This window comes from Palaemon carinicauda, unplaced genomic scaffold (assembly GCF_036898095.1).
Source record: "Palaemon carinicauda isolate YSFRI2023 unplaced genomic scaffold, ASM3689809v2 scaffold380, whole genome shotgun sequence".
Taxonomy (NCBI): domain Eukaryota; kingdom Metazoa; phylum Arthropoda; class Malacostraca; order Decapoda; family Palaemonidae; genus Palaemon; species Palaemon carinicauda.
The window spans coordinates 40,001-47,941 of record NW_027171475.1 but is presented as its reverse complement, the minus strand read 5'-3'; the positions used below and the strand labels follow the sequence as shown (position 1 = coordinate 47,941).

The window sequence follows — 7,941 nt, the reverse complement described above, 5'->3', positions numbered from 1 at the left end:
CAATTGAAGAAGACACAGACCTAAAGTGTTTCTCAAAAGTAATTTCCTGTCGAGAATCACACCTAAAATGTTAAAAGCCATACAGAGTTAAAGAAACATTATCAAGAGTGAGATCTCGGGAAGGAGAAAAAGTAATAAAGTTGGAGGCAGAAGAAAAGGGGAAAAACGTATCCCAAGTAAAATCTTAAGGGGTAGAGGGAGCGATAGCAAATAATATTAGCTAAGTAGGAGAAAGATAATAAACAAAAGGGAATAAGAGTAGGAGAATGAATAGCAGTGAAAGTTCAAAGGAGGTAAAAAAAACACGAAATAGTGACGGAGCTTGGATGGGAGGATAAGGGAAAAGGAATCAGTTACGAGACAACGAATAACATAAGGATTTAAGGGTGAGGAGCATTGTTCGTTTGTTCGTTTCAGAACACCTTGCTACAACAGAAAGACCCAGGCTCTTGGGTTGGCAGTCCGCAAGGGAGATGCAGGTCCCAAGTGGAACCATTACTTAGGTTTTGGGAGATGAATGTTAAATCCAGACTCCCCCCCCCGCAATATGAGTGGGGATATCAACATTATTGAGGAGTTTTACCCCAGGAAAATCCTCAAGTAATGAATGAAGATGATCTCCAGTAGCATTGGTGAGAGAGGCTGACTTAAGGAAGGGATGGTGAGCATTGAAATCTCCAGAGAAAATGGTGTCCTGCGTCTCAGCGGCCGCAAAAAGCAGATTAGCATCAAGTACACTTGCAGGATTTCTGTAAATATTGTGTATTGTTAGTGTAGTGCTTAAAAGGGTAATTTGTATACTAAGTGTATTAACTTCGTGGAAGTCAATATCTGCAATTATTTTGGAGGGAATGGTGTTCTTTACTAGTGTTAATAAGCCACGGCATGTGTCAGTGTAGTGTTTTCTATATACTTTGTAGTTAGCAAATTTGAAATTTGTGTTTTCTCTTAGTAATATTTCCTGCAAGAGTATGATGTCTGGTTTCTGTATGGCCACTTGTGACTGTAGGAGAGCGTACTTCGGTCTAATCCCTAGGATGTTCCATTGTAAAACATTGATGTATTTGTTCCCCTGTGGTAAGGAGGAAGGGGGTACACTCAAATCACTGCCAGAGTCCGAGAATTTAAATTAGGAGAGCACGAGAGAGTGTGCCACATATAAAACTGATGACAGACTTAAGGGCTTCATCAATGATTAATCCTGGAATAAATTTCTGCTGACAAGAAATAATGGCTGGCTCCAGGACACTTGGTTGAAGGAAGAAGTTGAGGGGATGGGATAGGGAAGGTTGTTGGGTTAGTTGCGAGGGATTTTGTTGTGGGATAGAAGGATAGTGGGTGTTGGAGAAGGAGCTAGGCGCTAGGGGCTGGAGGAATAGGAGCTTTAGATGTTGAGGGTTGGGGGGAGTAGATTACTTCTGAGGGGGTTGAAGGAGGTTGTTTGGGAGGGGGGTTAGATTGATTTTTGGGGGATGGTTGGGTCTAGGGGATCTTGGTGATCTGGGTTCTCTTTGAGATTTTGGGAGGGGGACAGGAGTTTCGAAAAGGGAAGGAGTTGATTGAGAGGAAGGAGTTGTATTTCTAGGAATAGGTTGGATTGTTTTGGGTATGTTGGAGCTTGTTAAAGCAGCCTTATAGGAAGAATATGTTTGGGACTTAGGTATAGGGGGTGGATGATACATAGGTGTAGGATATGTAGGAGTAGGTTCTTGCCTTTGTGGGGCAGGATCTTGTTGGGTGGAATGGTTTGGATGAGAGCCAGCCGCATTGAAGTTGGTGGTGGTGGTGGTGGGGCGGGGGGGGTTTGATTTCTCCTGGCGTATTCCCTCCTCAGCCTCTAAGGACACCGATTATTCCACGAATGGTGAGGTTGCCGACAATGAGGACAACGAGGAACAGTAGGCTCTTCAGCTTTAAACTTTGTAAGGCAGATTGAGGTGTCATGGCATCTAGAACATATACCGCAGATTGGGTGTGTGGCTTGACAGTTATTTGTGTGATGTCCATATCGCTGGCATCTATAACATCGAAGAAGGGGAGGATTGTAATCCTCTACTCTGAATTTCCCCCAGATTCCTAGGTCTACAAATGCTGGGGGAGGACCTTCGAAAGTGCACTCAACTTTATTAGACACACCCCCATCCTTAGGGGTACATCTTTCAGCTTTAATGATAGAAGGATAAGCCTCTAATAGCTCTACATTATATTTATATGAATAGCCACAAACTATGTATATTCTACGAAGTTTGGATGGGTCTAATTCAACAAGGTTACCAATAGTATTAAGGATGTCAACTGCCTCTTGATTGTGAGGGGAGAGAATCATATCTCCTTCACGATCTGGTTTGACAGTAATCTTTAAACCTGGATACTTATTTTCTATTCTTATGACTTCGTCATAAGCACTGCACTGAATAGAGTTAACAATTTTATATTTAGCAAAGGTGTTAGTAGGGTTTGAAGGGGAAGGTACATTCACTGTCTTACCTTTACGTTTGTTGGTCACATCAATCCATGTTCCCTCAGAAGTAGGATCATCTACTTCCTGATTATGCCTAAGGATGGATGTTTCTTGAGAACGAGGGGAGTTAGTCCTTGAAAAAGTAGGTAAAGATTCCTCTTCATGTTCACCTTCCGATTGAGAAAGTTGAAGTTCTAACGAATATATTTCGCTGTCTGTGGTCTTGTGGTTTGCTTTCTTAGCAACCTGTAGATCGGGAGGAGGGGAGGAGGGCGCGCCTCTCTTGCGTTGAGTGAGAGGGAGAGAGTCTTCATTGTCTTCTTCATTTTCAGAAAGTATTCATTTCTTTGTCTAAAATAAACCCTACTCCCTCCCATCCACCGATGACGTAATGTCTGTCTGGTACATTCATTCATTGTCCAACACTTGGCTCCTCGGCAAGACCCCGTTACACAACTTCCCGTCATCCCTACTTCCTCCCCCTCTCTCACCACCCTTCGTGGCCTCTGGTTACGTCATCCTTAGACCTATAAAACCGGTCTTGGCACTCCCCAAACCACACCTTACAGCACAAATATACTTACCTCCTCCAATTCTACGATTCATTCGAACTTATCTTATTCTCTCCCTTTTCTCTCCCAAAATATAACGTAAAATTAATTGTTTAAAACTTAATCCTTTCATTAAATTCAATTTCGATCTCCTTTTTATAATTTAAATAGTTAGATTCCTTTAAAAATCGCCAAATGACAATATTCAGATCGGTACCATCCCCGTTCCCTCTCCCTCCCCCTCTCTCTCCCGTTCACTCACTCGAGAATTAGCGTAAAAAGTTTTGCTGGTTTTTATTTTAGCTTATCTTCAATATATTTTTTCTTCCAGTTGTTCATATTAATTTGTTTGTCAATTGATTAATAATAATCCTCAACTATATCTTTGTAATATTCTCTGTCATTCCCCCCCTACTTTCCCCTCTCCTCCCACTTACTTCCTATCTCCTTTTCGCGATTTAACGTCAAGATTTTGCTACTACAGTCACTACACTACATCTAAAAATAGCTCGCTGTCGATACAACCTCCCTTCCTCTTTATATTTAAGCAAACCATTCTTTCTCTAGTTTTAATCGCCGATTCTTTCTTTAAATTAACATTCTATTACTATTATGAATTTCTAACTTTTGCTAGTTCCCTTCCCCTCTGCTAGCACCCTCTCTATATTAGCTATGTCTAATGCTTAAACTTCCCTGAGATGGTTTACGCCCTTCTGCCTCCAACTAAAATTGCTTTTCATTCATTCCCTGGTTTCTTCTACTTCCATGGGACTCCCTGCTATAACACTTTTTCTTTTACTTGATAGACTTTGTCTATCACAAGTTTCTCTTAAGAGATAGTTTACGCCCTTCTTCTGCCTCCAACTAAATTGCTTTTCATTCCTTCCCACGATCTCCTACTTCCCTGGGACTCGCTACTATAAAACTTTCTCTCCTACTTGATAGACTCTGTTTATCAACAAATTTCCTTTCGTGGACATAAAGAGAAGTCTCCTTACCGGGCCCTTTTTCCGTTGTCATGCCCGTTACCCCCTTGTTCCCCTGTAGCTTTGCGTGGTGGTTGCGAGAGGGAACTGCCCCTCATTCAGTTATACGGGCGTTTGATTTGCAGCCGGTGGGGCGCATGGTATCTTACCATTACCCTCACCTGGGAACCCAAAACCAAAAATCCCAGGCTGCTGAATGAGGATAAGCAGTTCACTTAAACTTCCACTATTTTTGGCCTTACACTAAATAGCTTCGGCTATCTAAATTTAATGTAACCTAACTATTAAGCTATAAAGTAATTATGTACACTTTTCATTGAATTCCTTTCATACTAAGTTTACCCACAGACACCATATTCATATCACCACCACTATTTAAAGAGAACAAAAAACACTTTAAACAATATTCTCTTACGGGCTGCTTAAGGCAAGAGCCCGTGGCTTACACAATGGTAAGGCAATCTACACACACACACACATTGTGATTAGACGTGTGAGCAGCAGGAACTCCTTAGTTACATCGGCCTACGTAATTGTGACTGATTTTTCTCGGAAAATGACAAAACTCTAGGGGATTTCTCACACACCCCAATTTGGCTGTCGCTGATGTTGGGGTTTTGGAAGACGATATCGTTGAAGAGCTTCTTCAAATCCCTTGAAAGAAAACAAAAACGACTACGGAAACGCTACAGACATTGAAATGACTATTGCAGAAAACCATCTCCCTCAACATAAGAGAGGGGCACCCTCCTCCCCTTCACCCAACCTCCAGGCTACGAAAAAACACCATCAGACATCGTCTGGCAGCAAATCTTTTTCAATAAATCTTCAGCTCTCTCAATGTGATGACGATCAAGATAGGGAGGATAGATGTGTGGAGTGAGCAGAGGAATCAAGAAGAGCAGATCCTACATGTTTAGCATTTGCGTACTTAACATGATTCTGTGACTTTGCACATTTGTAGACTGTTGGTGTACCTGTTTTTTGAAGGGGACAGGGTATGTAGAATTACTATCTCTACTGGATAGGGGTAAGGTTCCGGTTACCTATAAAAGGAATGGGTTTGTGTTTCCGACATAGAAAAGTTACCTGAACTATTAAATAAAAATGAGTAGGCTTAATGTTATAGAAAAAAGAAAGAATTTTGGTTATATAGGAATTGAAGATTATTTTATTGATCAACAACTGTTTTGTCTCACAGGGGGAAAGAAGAGGATTAGGATGACGTTATAAGGTTATGTGTTAGCGTAGAGTAAGTAAAACTTTTGGTTGTAATCCCATAGACTTTAACATAGCCCTAGGTTTATGTTTGTGTATGTAATGATTTGAATAGGCCCACTTTTGGCAGTTACTTTATATGAGATTAAAATATATATTTTAAGAGTAATTCATACTAATTTAAGACGTTTTAGATTACGTTATTAAGTTATCTGGGAGGGGGATAAGAACATAAGAAGCCAGAAAGTGTGTGTGTATTTTCCAGTATGTGTTTAGTTACTTGTACAGCTGTGTAAGGGGGAGGGAGAGTTATGGATTGTCGGAGGGGTAAGGTTTCTCTGCAAAATAAGAAGGTAATGTTCCAAGGGTTCAGCTCCTGTGGGAAGGTCCCAATAGATACATAGTCGATTCTCTACATTAATAATTTGCCAGCTGCAGAGATAGCCAAGATGTAACCTGTGGAGAATGACGGAAAATTTCCTGCCTATGGATTTAGGCATGTTATGGGGGAGGATATTAGTAACTTGGTGTACCACGCAGCAGAACGGGAACCCTCATGTAAGGATTGACGAATTAGAGACTTCTTTTGAATATGACAATGGTCAGACATTATTAGCGAGGCGGTCTGCCTCATCATTTCCCTGAATACCTACGTGGTTTGGTATCCAATTGAGAGTAATTCCTCTGTTCCTCTGTGCATGAGTTGTGGCCATAGATTTTATGCTGCTAATTAAGAAAAAAAATTAATTGATATTACGTTTTACCATACTTTGAATAGCACCTCTAGAATCGGTGTGGATAGTTGTATGGCCAAATTTTGAAAGGGAATTCTCCAAGGCCTTTGCAATAGCATAGAGTTCTGCCTGTAGGATAGAAGCATGGTCAGATAGCCTCCAGCTACTGGAAAAGGTGCTGGAGAATATTGCTGATCCTGCAGCAGGTATATTCCTGTCTACGGAGCCGTCTATAAAATGTACGTTAGTGGAACTACTACTATTTATTGAATCCAAAGCTACATCCTTCATCTGTCGAAGAGAACATTGAGATTTAAATGCTGGAAGAACAGTGTAATTAACCTTAATTGGATCAGGGCTCCAGGGTGCTGGAGGGACATAGCGTTCATTAAATTTATCATGTTTTACGTTAAGAATAATCTAATGAATATTTACCTCTCTGATTATTTGAATGAGATTGCCAATCCTTATATCTTCGTATTCCTTATCCGTTCTCTTTACACACTACTGTTGCTGACCCACACTACCCTTCTCTCTGCACACACAATTACCATTTGCCTCGCCTGTTGCTAACCACCATACACTGCTCACACACACTCATGCCTCCCTCCCTAATTCCCCACATCCTTCTGTTGCTGACCCACACTACCCTTCTCTCTGCACACACAATTACCATTCGCCTCGCCTGTTGCTAACCACCATACACTGCTCACACACACTCATACCTCGACCCACACTACCCTTCTCTTTGCACACACAATTACCACTCGCCTCGCCTGTTGCTAACCACCATACACTGCTCACACACACTCATGCCTCCCTCCCTAATTCCCCACACCCTCCTCCTCCTCCACTGCACTTCAGCGTATACGTTCCCTTGCTTTTGGTCTTCTGGAATGTACTCGAAGGTTCTTTCGCAATCATGCCTCTGCTGTTCACTACCCGTCACACACCTCTCACTCTACACATGCCTTCATCCCTCCCTCCTCATCCAGCCCAACTGGCCCATTCCCACCGCACTTCAGCGTAAAATCTCTCCCGCCTTCTAGATTCTCGAATGTTCTAACGCCATTTCTTCCCGTATTTTCCCTACCATTCATACAGCTCATCTTTCCTTCTAACGTCTTTGCACACGGCCTTCTCTCCGCCGTAGCTATTTATACGATGAAACCATTATACTTTTACGAGTTACACATTTCCCTTTAAGCTTTTCTCGTGCTTATGCAAACTTTATTGTCACTAAGTCTTGGCCTTAAGCTTTTTCCCTTGCAAAATTTTTCCCCCGTTTTCTCATACGAATTTCTTCCGACATTTTCATGTATCAGCTCCCTCTCCCTCAGATGATACTCCCTTTCATTCCCTCCAAGTCTGAAGCTTTTGCTTGGGATATATTATGTATTTCTCCCTTGGAGTTAATTGCTTTTTATACGTATGTGCTTAACATTAAGGTAAATTTGTTCCCTTAAACAAAACTTTTGCAGTTTTACCTTGGTGATTCTTAGCTCTGCTTAATTCTAATGTAATTTCGCGTAAATCTGTTTTCTAAATTTAACGTAGCCTTGTGCAGTTCAACTCTAGTGATTCTTTTGTGCTGTTTAAAGTAATATAAAGTTTTACTGTCTTTAACTTTGTTTCTATTGCTTAACTTTTTGCATAATATATGACCGGAACCTTTTTCCATTTACATATTTTAATTCTTGTTCACCAGTAAATTTCCTTGTCAAATTAGTTTTCTCTTACGGGCTGCCAATGCATGAGCCCGTGTCTTAAATGAACAAACAAACAAAGCAAACTGCCACACTCTCACTCCAGCCAGACCAGCAAGCTCCTAAGACACTCCATCACTTTGAACTTGGCAATGATTTATACCCTCCTTTGAAAATTGACACGAGACCCTTGTTGGGCCTAAAGCCACTTCTGAAGAACCTCTCACACAGGACGCCCTTTCCCCATCTCAGGGGGAGTGGGATCATTCCCTCTAAGTTAAGAAA

At 41.4% G+C, this 7,941-nt stretch overlaps 1 long non-coding RNA gene across 1 annotated transcript in view; it reads right to left on the bottom strand.

Annotated features, from left to right (window-relative positions):
* Positions 1 to 6,297: 6,297 nt before the first annotated feature.
* LOC137636760 (uncharacterized) overlaps positions 6,298 to 7,941 on the bottom strand; it is a 6,301-nt gene continuing 4,657 nt past the window's right edge. The window contains exon 2 of the long non-coding RNA XR_011043211.1: positions 6,298 to 7,941. This exon is cut by the window's right edge and continues 1,289 nt beyond it. This is a non-coding gene — a long non-coding RNA (uncharacterized lncRNA).